Source organism: Pteropus medius, unplaced genomic scaffold, assembly GCF_902729225.1.
Source record: "Pteropus medius unplaced genomic scaffold, Ma_sr-lr_union100, whole genome shotgun sequence".
NCBI classification, from domain to species: Eukaryota; Metazoa; Chordata; class Mammalia; order Chiroptera; family Pteropodidae; genus Pteropus; species Pteropus medius.
The window spans coordinates 88,577-100,498 of NW_024353789.1; positions in this window are offsets into that span (position 1 = coordinate 88,577).

Consider the following 11,922-nt stretch of genomic DNA (forward strand, 5'->3'; position numbering starts at 1 on the left):
TTGGGTATCCATCAGTGGATGAATTGATAAAGAAAGGGAGATATATATACTTACTCAGCCATAAAAAACAACGAAATCTTTCCATCTGCAACCACATGAATGGACCTAGAAGGTACTGTGCTGAGTGGAATAAGTCAGGCAGAGAAAGACAGATGTCCTTTGTGGAATCTAGAGAACAGGATGAACAAACAAACAACAGAAAGATCATAAATAGCATTTTGATGGTGTCAGATTAGGGGGTGGAGGGACGAGTGAAGGCGGAGGAGATTAAGAGGTAAAAACTGGTAGTTACAAAATAGTCATGGGGATGTAGAGTATGCCATGGGGAATATAATCAGTAGTATTGTGATAGCTATGTATGGTGTCAAATGGGTACTGGATTTATCGGGGTGATCACTTTGTAAGTTATATAAATGCCTAATCATTATGTTGTATACCTGAAACTAATATAATATTATATGTCGACTAGGACATATAATATTAAAAAATTTTTTAAATTTTTTAAAAACCAGTGAGCTATCATCTCACACCTGCCAGAATGGCCATCATCAATAAATTAACAAATAACAAGTGTTGGAGAGGATGTGAAGAAAAGGGAATCCTCGTGCACTGTTGGTGCAATCATAAATCATGCAGCTATTATGGAAAACAATATGGAGGTTTTCCTCAAAAAATTAAAAATAGAACTACCTTATGACCAGCAATTCCACTTCTGGGTATTTATCTCAAGAAATCCAGAACACTAATTCAAAAACATATACGAACCCCTATGTTCACCTGCACCATTATTTGCAATAGCCAAGTATGAGAGCAACTGAAATGTCCATCAATAGATGAATGGATAAAGAAGCTGTAGTACATAATATTACTCAGCCATATGAAAGAATGAAATCTCGCCGCTTGCAACAACCTCGGACAGATCTAGAGGGCATTATACTAAGTAAAATAAGTTAGACAGAGAAAGACAAATACCATATGATTTAAGTTATATGTGGAACCTAAAAGACAAAATAAATGAACAAATAAAACGGAAACAAACTCAGATACAGAGAACAAATTGATGGTTGCCAGATGGGAAGGGATTTGGGGGGCTGGGTAAAAAAGGGGAAGGGATTAGATGTACAAATTGCCAGTTATAAAAACAGTCACAAGGATGAAAAGTACAGCATAGAGAGAACATGGTCAGTAATATTATAATAACTATGTATGATGCCAAGTGGGTACTAGACTTATTGGAGTAATAACTTTGTATGTTATATAAATGTCTAACCACTATGTTATATAATATAACATTGTATATCAACTGTAATTTAAAAATTTCTTAATAATAATTTTTAAAATTTTTTAAGTAAAGCCTTATACCTCTCAGTAATACTTTAAGTTGTTGTTTATTCTTAGTAAAACATTATCATCCCTCAAGTTAAATTAATGTTATTTTAAATTTTACTGGTTTTATAGTGCTGTTTATATATGATTTCTAAATTTGTTTTGGTTTTATAGTAGTATTAGAACTATCAGCATAAGAATTTTATGCTTAATTTTTATTTGTATATATTTAAGAAACATTACAATGAAAACAATTTAGGCCACAGTTTCAAATAAAAATCTCAAAGTGATTCAGCCATAGGATCTTCTTTCTTGAATAGCAAGAAAATGTACAAAGTTGATTTTAAAAATGGCAAAAATTCATAAATTCAGTTTTTTGTATTTTTCTAATGAGTTACCGGTTTATAACAAGCCTGTAGCATTCCTTCAAACTAAAAATAATTTTAAAAACAAAGCTTTTTTTAAATTTTATTTAAGCCCACAGTTGGAATAAGGAAAATTTTTTCCTTGGAGATGACAAACACTGATATAGGCCCAGACTTGGCTTTTAGAAAAAGCAGCAAACATACATCCACTCAATAAAGAATAGATATTCCTGTTGCTATTAGAACTAATGGTAAATAGATGACTCCCTTGAAGAAAAAGTCCAGAGGAAGGAATCCAAGATGACCTGATTCATTCTTGTATGACAGAAAATGTAGGGTTTGTCCATGCTGCCATCTCTTTCCCACACTCTGGTCCAGCCAAGGTAGCTGGAGTCATTGCTGGGGCCTTGGTATTTCCTGCCCTGTGGGTACTGCCACACACACTAACCCAGAGTTTTCTCACTTCTGTCTTGGTTGACTCAGTGCAGGGGATGCTTTTCAATGCCTATTGCCTATAAACAGATCTATATCTATACATGTGTATACACAACTCTTTGGCTTTCACCCTGTTCTTCCTTCCTCTCTGGCCTTCTCACAGTGATTTCATGAAGATAGGCCATACAAGCTAAAAGGACCCTCACATGCCATCTTGTCCAGCCACCTCATTAAGGAGCCTAGAAGCCAAAGTCCAGAGAAGGGAACATACTAGCTGGTGGCCACACATCTAACAACACAAACTTCCTGCCCCCAGTCCCGAATTCTGTACTTGATTTTTCTCTCCCAGGTACTCTAGGCACAATTCTGACAAGTTCACAAAATGCTTCTCTCCCAAAATTCCATCGGAAAAAGGAGAGCAGTAAAACCACAAACTGAGGCAGATTGCAGTTGACTAAACCAATAGGATTTCTCCCCCTCATCCCCTGTTGCCTCCCTTAAAGGGCCTGGGAAAGATACTTACTTTACTAGCCTCCCCTGAAACTGAGTGAACATTTCACATAGCTCTGGGAAATGGGACTTAAGTGAAATTTTTCTGGGATTGGGTAGGTTTATGTTTTTTTTTATTAAAGAAAAATGTGCAGCTGGTAACTTCTCCTCCTGCTTCTTGCTGCCTTGAACACAAAATTCTGGAGCTGCAGCAGCTGTTTTGTGATCATGAGGCAACAAGCAAAAAATTTTCAGATAAGGTTGCACTGACATCATGAGTTGAGGAACCAGTGCATGCAGTTACCTGATTTAGAGAATCTTGCTATATGACTGGCCTCTAAAAATAGGATTTTCTGATTCTTGTAGCAAAAAGCATTTTGATACATACATATATCACTTATAAACAATTTACTTCAGCAGGTATTTGCTAAGCCTTTATCATAAACCTGAATCTAAGGATCCAGACACAAATAAGACATTGTCCCTGACCTAAAGGAATTCACAGCACTGGGATTATATTTTTGTTCTTCACACAATTCTGTGAGATAAATATTATTGTCCCCATTTGGCAGATGGGATAAATGGAGGCTCAGAGAGATAAGGTGAAGGAATTTGCTCAAATTCTCACAGTACTTAGAATTGACACCCGTCCAATATAGGGCAATCAATCCTTGAGAAGGTCATCAACCAAAAACATGATTACAATGATGATAGCCCAACTAACCAGAAAATTTCTCAGAACTCCTCTCCCCAGGTTTCTTTTTCCTTTGAATTAGGAAACCCAGAGAAGATCAGCTGGTCAGCAAGGGATGATAAAGGGAAAAGTCCTGAGGTGGAAACACCCCAGGAGTGAGAGAACACATGGAGGGGATGGAGGATTGAGGTGGGGAGAGAAGAAGGGGAGGGAGAAAAGAGAAGAGGGAACAGGGTAGGCGAGAGCACACATGCAAGAATAAGGACAGGAGCAGGCTAAGGACCCAGGCATGCCCAGGCTCCCACCCCTGCCCACTGACCCCAGCAAGATATAGCTGCAGCTGGACCTACAGCAGTCGCAGGAGAGGCAGAAGCTGTCATATCACCATAGGAAGCAAGAAGAAACCCAGAGTGCCTAGACCCAGAGCAGAGCACTAGGGACCTGCAGGGAACCCCTCCTCAGTCTATAAGAATGTGGGCCAGTCACTGTTCCCTGAAACAAAAACAACTCAATGTGGGGTTCAAAGAACAGACACTAAATAAGGCCAACTCAAGCAAGCATGGGAATGTATGACACAGATACAGATGGCAAACAGGGGGGCCCTTCTATCCTTGTGCTCACTACCCCCACCCATTAACTCCTCAGTCCCTCTTTACACAGAACACACACTGAGTAGAGACATTGGGAGGAGGAAAGACTTCAGAGAGTAGGGACCTCAGTCCTGACCCCACTAAGACCACCTCTTTTCTTCCCTACTCACGCAATGACCTACACTGACTTTTCTGGAAATTGAGATTTTAAATAGGCTTAAAAAGCAAACAAATAAAAAATAAAGCCCAAACTTCTGTTCTGCTTTTTTTTTTTCCTTTTTCCTCTTTTCACTTTCAGCAGCAGAAGTCACTGGAGAAGACTAGGGGAGGATATAAAGGGAAGGTGGAAGGAGAGGGGAAGGGGAAGTCTGAATACTGACGGGGAGCCCCTCTTCCTCTTCTTTCTCTTTCTTCTCCTCCTCATCCTAGTCCTCCAGTATTGCTGGGGGCCCACTCCTACTGGAGCTGCCACCACCACACCTTCAGGAGCTGCCCGGAAAGGGTCCTTGCTTCCCATGCCTGCCACTGTGCCAAGCCCAGAGCAGTCAGTCACACTGTTGATAAAAACAGTAAGAAGAGCCCCCATATTGAGCTTGTGCTCCAAGTAGACACTATGCACAGTGTATTATCTAATTTAGCCCTCATACCAACCCTGTGAGGGAAGTAGATCTTACCTCATCTTACAGAGGAGGAATCTGAGGTTCTGAGTAGCTGAGTAACTTAACCCAAAATCTCTCAGAGAGTCAGTGGTAGAGCAGGCTCTAGATCTGACTCCAAAGCTTGTGTTCTAGACCCTATGCCAGAGGCTACAAACTGAAAGCTCTGGAGCTAATTGCAGCCTATACACATGTTTTGCTTGACTCACATGATTGGCGCCTGCTCAGTGTGTTAAATTCGTTAACATTTAACAATCAGGTGAGTTTACATAAAAGCTCACATTTCTGGATTCTCTAGAAAAATCAGATTATTAGGCCCCACTGAGCCCGCATTTCCTCTTGGCAATAATTGGCTGAGCTGACCCCTTTATATCAGACCCTGCTCCCTAGTTTCTCCCATTCTCACCACTCCTTATTGCCCCTTCAGCACAAAAGCAAGCATTAAAGGCTACTGATCATCTTCCTTCTGGCCTGTTTCACTCATTCATGGTATCCTTGTGGTCCTGTGAACAACCAAGTTTGGAAACCTGCACAAAGCAACACTGCTTCATGGATGGATCGATGGATGGATGGATGGATGGATGGATATACGAAAGGACAGACAGACAGATGGACAGACTGACAGATGGGAAGGGCTCAATGGATATCAGCTGTCTTCCCAGGAAGTATCTATGGACAATGGCCCAGCATCTTGTCAGCCAACTCACCAAGTCCAGGATGTCTGTCCTAACAACAGTACCTGGCTATTCATTCCCTTGCCCCTGAATCTCAGGCACTAAGAGTTCACGGTACCATGAAATGATTCACCCTTCATTCATCTGTCCCTGTCAGAACATCATTCTACATCAAAACCTGAGGTAGAGAGACCCTAGAGAAGCCCTCATCTGTATGAAGGGCAGATATTCATTTGTTCATCCCAAGCTGTGCAGGCACACAGTGCCTAATCATGAGTTTGTTGTTGAGATGAAATTAGATGAGGCCTCTTCCAAATGCTCAGTATAAATTGGCCATAATAGAAGGTGAGAAGCCAGGGAATCATGTGATGGGAGTTAAGCAGGCCATGTAAGTAGATGCTCCAAAGGCCTTCGATGTTGGCACAAGTTGAAATGGGAGGAGCTGAGGAATCAGTGAATCCAGAAGGGTTTAGAGTTGGGGAATGAGGGAAGATGAAGAGAGGATGGGATCTTGGGGTAGGAAGAGCAGTGAAAGAAGAAAGGTATGGGTAATAAATGAAGAAGAAAGAAAAGGCCTGAAAGAGGCATGAGGGAATCTGAGAGTCTGCTGATCCCAGCACTACCCTCAAGATGGAATGGGACAGGGAACAGGAGTGACCAAAGGGCACAAGGGAAGCTATTGTCTAGTGTTCACTGCCATTCATTTCGAGAAGGACGGACTGGAAGTTTATACAAAGGTAAATGATGTAGGCACATCTCAGCAATAGAACAAGATCTCCAGGAGCCTAGAGAGGTGCTTTAGAGCCCACAGGGAGAGAGGAGGAGTAAAGTGGGGAGAATGAGACAAGATGTGCCCTGTAAGGTTTGAACATTGCTCAGTCAGTATAGATGGTATGGGAGGCAGAGGGTGGGCATAAATAACACCCGGATGAGCCTGGAAGCACTCCTAGTCTGAAAGCCGTGATAGTTATGGCAATGCTGGAAAGCCCCAGGCCTGCAGCTCCCCAAATTTCTAGGTCACCCATAAGGCCCAAATGAAGTGGAAGTTGGTCATGAAGCTCATGGCAATTTCTCTTCAGTCTTTGAAGTTCCTGACTCACTAATACTCTCTTCTTGCAGAATCAGGCTGAAGCTTCTCCTCTTCCAGAAAGACAGGAGGAAGCTCGAAGAGGTACTTACCTCCTATTCAAGGGCCTAAGCATGCTCCTTTGCAGAATCCCTGCAGAACTGAGACCTGAGCCCACAGTGAAGCTGCCCAGGAAAGCTGGAAGAGATGGAGTGGCCTCTGGGGGCTGGTGGACACATCATATAGAGGTGGTCTCAGCAAGGCGGGCTCATAGGCCATATGATGTCACCCAGTCCCAGGGGACAAGTCCGGTGGGCTCATCACAGGCACATGCATCAGCCAGACACCAATACATGAGTTGACAGTAAAATATTCAATTTCCAGGGCCCTAGATTCCCCTCTGTGATTGGCATGTCCTCTCCCTGTGGGGCCATTGCCATGGGAGGTCCAAGGACTTCTAGGATTTTCTGGGTGAGACTCTTTCAGTGCAAAGGGAAATGGTTGGTCAAACTCAACAGCCTTTGCTCTTGAGCTATACCACCCTGATGCTCCCTCTTAGTGCGGCTCTGTTATGAGGACCAGGAAGGCAGGCTTGTGGGCCAGGACCCCATCTGAGGCCAGAACTCAAATATCACTGGCTGACCCCCTTCTCTAACTTCCACTCTGGCAACACATACTTTCTTCATCTGGGTTCCACTGTGCTGCCACCTGTGGGCAGAGTCGGAAAATGACGGTGTCTGAGGCATAGGACCTGCACCAAGGTACTCACAGCATATCTGTGGGGTACTCCCACACCAGTTTTCTCAGTGGCATCATTTACAGGCCTTTTTCAGAGGTCATTGCTCAACCACACAGCCTGGGTGTGGGGCATAGCCTGCCCTGCAGGGCCACACATATAGATGGATGGCCTCACCCTTCCAGGCGGTCTTCATCGGTCTGACTCTAAATCTTGAGTGGAGATGGATGTCACTGCTCACCGGCAAGCCCACTAAGCCCAATTAGATAGTGACACCAACAAATGAGGAGGAAAATTTTCTAAAATATTTGATATTGAACCTTGACCCAAAGAGCCTTAAATCTTAAGGGCATTTATTCTCAGTAAAAACAGGATACCTGAAGGTAAGGTAGACCTAGGGTCCTGATTCAGTAGCTCGGCCCTGTCACCTATGAACAGGTTTGATGCATTTTCTGCCCTGCCTTTCTCAGTGTTGGGTTCTTCCTTCAGCTGCTTGTCTCACCCTGTCACACAGAAGAGGTGTCATCTCTCCTGGGGCCTCTCTTAGAAGATGGACATATTTTTTGTGTGTGTGATAAAATACACATAACAAAATTTACCATCAGTGACATTTAGTACATTTATAAGGTTGTGTAGCCATCACCACTACCTATCTAGTTCCAGAATATTTTCATCACTCCAGAGGGAGACCTCGTAACCATCAAGCAGTCACTTCCCATTCCTCCTCTTCATCCAGCCTCAGGTAACCACTCATCTGTTTACTATTTCTATCAATTTGCCAATTCTGGACATTTCATTTTGTATGAATGGAATTATGTAATGCATGGCTTTTTTGGCCATATTGGAAAATGTGACAACTTCACCTCATGTTGTCGAGATACATCTTCATTGTAGCATGTGTCAGCATTTCATTCCTTTTTATGACTGAATAACCTTCCAGAACTTATAGATTTTCAGAAGACTGGCCTTCTGAGTCTTCTCCTCATATCTCATTGGGAAAGACTGGGTCACATGTCCATCCCAGAACCAATTACTGGCAAAGCCAAGGGGGTCACCTTTAGATAATGGTTTTCTTGGCTACACATTGGATCACCTGAGGAGCTTCAAAAACCCTAACCCCAGGGCCCTACCTCAGTGATATTTATTTACTTAGTCTGGGATGGGCATTGGGGCTTTTAAAAAATTGGTTGTTGTCATCATTAATGATGGAGATGATGAGAAGATAATGAAAAAATGAATAAGTCAAAAAAAAGGTGGAAGGAGCCAGGTGATGGGGCTTCAAGAGTGAGGAGATGTTATCAAGAGAGAACAAACCACATGTTTCTAGGCTCCAACTCAAGCAGCTGGACTCTACTTGTGGTCAGAGCAGCTTCCAACCCTTTCCTGAGGGCAGGTATGGCAGAAGAAGCCCCAGAACCTGCTTGTGCATGAGTTTTTAGGGCAGGTTTCCCAGCTTTGCTGCACACTGGACCCCGTTACGAACTCCCTGAGGTGGACTCCAGAAAGTGGACTGTCTCTGCATTTTGGTGCATCTCCCTCTTAGTTCTGGGGGTACCAAAGGTTGAGAAGCACTGGCTTAGGCATTAACCTTCTGTTAAAAAACATCCTCCATGTCTCGGACTTTGCCCTGAGCTCAGCTGTGGCTCCCAGAGACCTCCAGTTCAGGAAGGCAGAGGCCTGGAAGAGAGCCATTTCCCACTGCCAGGAAGTTGGTCCAGTGAGGCCTGTAATTGCAGCTGCACCTCTGTCGGTCATTATTTAACCTCTTCCCTTTCCCTAGGCAGCTTCCAAGCCCTCTCACTGCTGGCCAAGTGCTCCTCTATGCTGACAGCTTTGGTCCAGCCTGAAATGGCAACTCATCCAAGAGGTGGACAATTCAAGGTCAGCCCTTTGCTGCCTGCACCCTCTCTACACCCTTTTCCCCCTTCTATCCTCCCTGCATTTCCTATGCAGTGAGCTCTCCCCATCTGCTCCCACCACTCCAGAGAAGAGATATTCAACTGAGATGTTAGGTGATTAAAGATGGTTTTTCTAGAGAGTTTAATTTTAAAAGGGCAGTCTGAAGAAGAAAATAAATCACTAATGGTGGATTGTTGTTGTGGCATTTTCAGCTCAATTCTTACTGGGCCACAGAAAAGGCCCATGTTAACTTGATGACTTTATAACATGACCAGCAGGATGAATTATCTTATTAATTTTAATCATTTTCCCAATAACTCTCTTGGGTTATTTAGGTTGAAGTTTGTACTATCTGCCAACAAGAATAGTTTGTCTCTTTCTTTCCAGTACTTAGGCACTGTATTTCCTTTTTTGTCACAGGAATGTCTATTTTAAGAGGTACCTAAGTGGAAGAGCAGTCTCTCTCTTTCTCATCCCCTAATCACTCAAGTCCCTTTCCTGGGAGTCACCACTGGAACCAGTTTCTTGTGAGCCTATCTAGAGACAGTCCGTGCACACGTGTTCTCCCTCCTCCCACAAAAATAGTCTTTCAGGTACCACTGTTAGATAACAAAACACTATGAACTTAGCAACCTAAAATAACGACCATTGAAGTAAGCCACAGATTCTGTGTGAAGAATTTTTCAGGATTCTGGGGGGATGTTTTTCCTTTGTTCCAATCATTTTGGGAATCTCAACTGGAAATACTCAAATGGGTTGGGTTGGCATTGCCTGTAGCTACTTAATTCACATATCTGGTCCCACACTCAGTCAGGACTGTTGACTAGTTGACCCATATATGATCTCTCCAGGTGGCTTAGGCTTCTTCACAGCATGGAAACCTCTGGTCTCTAAGAGCAAATATTAGAGTGAGAAAGGCGGAGGCTGCATGGCCTCTTATAACCTACCTTCAGGAATCAAATAGAATCACTCTGGTCAAGATGGTCACAAAGCTCCGCCCAGTTTCAAGGGATGGGGCATAGACCTCACCTTCCAATGGGAGGAATGTCTAAGAATGTGTGCCTATGTGTTTAAACCATTAGGGGCATAGTACTAGCACATTATTATGCATAGTCTTTTTTTCTTGTTTGTTTTTCACTTAATGTATCTTGCAAGCTTTATATATACATTTATATGAAGTTCATGTAAGGCTTCCTTATTCTTTTCTATGGCTGCACACTAGTCCATTATAAGAATGTACCAAACTTTGCTGTATCAGTCCCTGTAGATGAACTTGGAATATTTGTATTGTTTCCAGTCTTTGCTGTTACAACTATGATACAGTGCAGATCCTTGAGCACACATTATTTCCATGCATACAAGTAGATTTGAAGGGTAATTAAGTTTGATAGATATTGCCCAACAGCTCTTCACTGAAGCTGCACCAGTGTATATTCCCACTGGCAGTGTAAGTGACTGTTTCCTCATATTCTTTCCAGTCTAGTGCATTGTTGAACTTTTTTTATTTTTACCAATATGGTAGGTGAAAAAAAATTCGTTATAATTTTTCTTGGTTGTGCTAAAATACAAGATATGAAATTTACCATCTTTACCATTTTTAATTGTATACTTCAGTAAAGTACATTCACATTTTCCATTTTTTCACACAAGTAACAAAATTCTTCTCATTTTACAAAACTGAAACTCTGTATCTATTAAACAACTACTCATTCTTTCAGCCCCCAGGCCCTGGTAACCACCCTTCTACTTTCTGTCTCTGAATTTGACTACTTTAGTTAACTCATATAAGTGAAATCATACAGTATTTATTTTGGGGGATTGACTTGTTTCACTCAGCATAATGTCCTTCCATGTTGTAGATTGTATCAAAAGTTCTATTATTTCTAATGCCGAATAATTTTCTATTCTGTGTATTATCACGTTTTATTTATCCAGTTATCTGTCAACGAACACTTGCATTACTTCCAACTTTGGGCTATTGTGAATAATGCCACCATGAACATAATGGTACAAATATCTCTTTGGGACTGCTTTCAATTCTTTGGTGTATATATCCAGAAATGGAATTGCTGGATAAAATGGTAATCTTATTTTATAAATTTTTTTGAGAAACCACCATACTATTTTCCACAACAGCTGCACTATTTTACATGTCCCATCAACCGTGTATAAGGATTCCCATTTTCCACATCCTCACCAACACCTGTTTTTTTTTTTTAATAGTAGCCATCTAATAGGTGTTGAATGGTATTGCACTGTGGTTTTCATTTGCCTTTGTCTAATGATTAGTGATGTTGAGCTTATTTTGATGTGTTTATTGTCCATTTGCATATCTTCTTTGAAGAAATATCTATTTAAGTCTTTTGCCCATTTTTTAATCAGGTTTTTTATTTTGTTGTTGAGTTGTAGAAGTTCTTTGTATATCTGGATATTAACCCCTTATCAAATACATGATTTACAAATATTTTCTCCTATTCTGTAGGTTGCTTTTCACTCTGTCGATTGCATCCTTTGTCTCACAAAAGTTTTAAGTTTGATATAATCCAACTTATGTATTTTTACTTTTGTCACCTGTGCTTTTGGTGTCATACCCAAGAAACCATTGACAAATTCAATGTCAAGAGGCTTTTCCTCATTGTTTCCTTCTAAAAGTTTTATAATTTTAATTCTGAGATTTAGGTTTTTTATTCATTTTGAATTAATTTTTGTATATAGTATAAGGTAAGTTTCCAATTTTATTCTCTTGCTTGTGGATATTCAGTTTTCCCAACACCATTTGTTAAAAAGACTCTTTTCTCCTATCGAATAGCATTGGCATCTTTGTTGAAAATCATTTGACCATATATGCAACGGTTTATTTCTAGGCTCTCCATTCTATTCTATTCTATTCTATTCTATTCTATTCTATTCTATTCTATTCTATTCTATTCTATTCTATTCTATTCTATTCTATTCTATTCTATTCTTCTGTTGATCTGTATGTCTGTTTTTA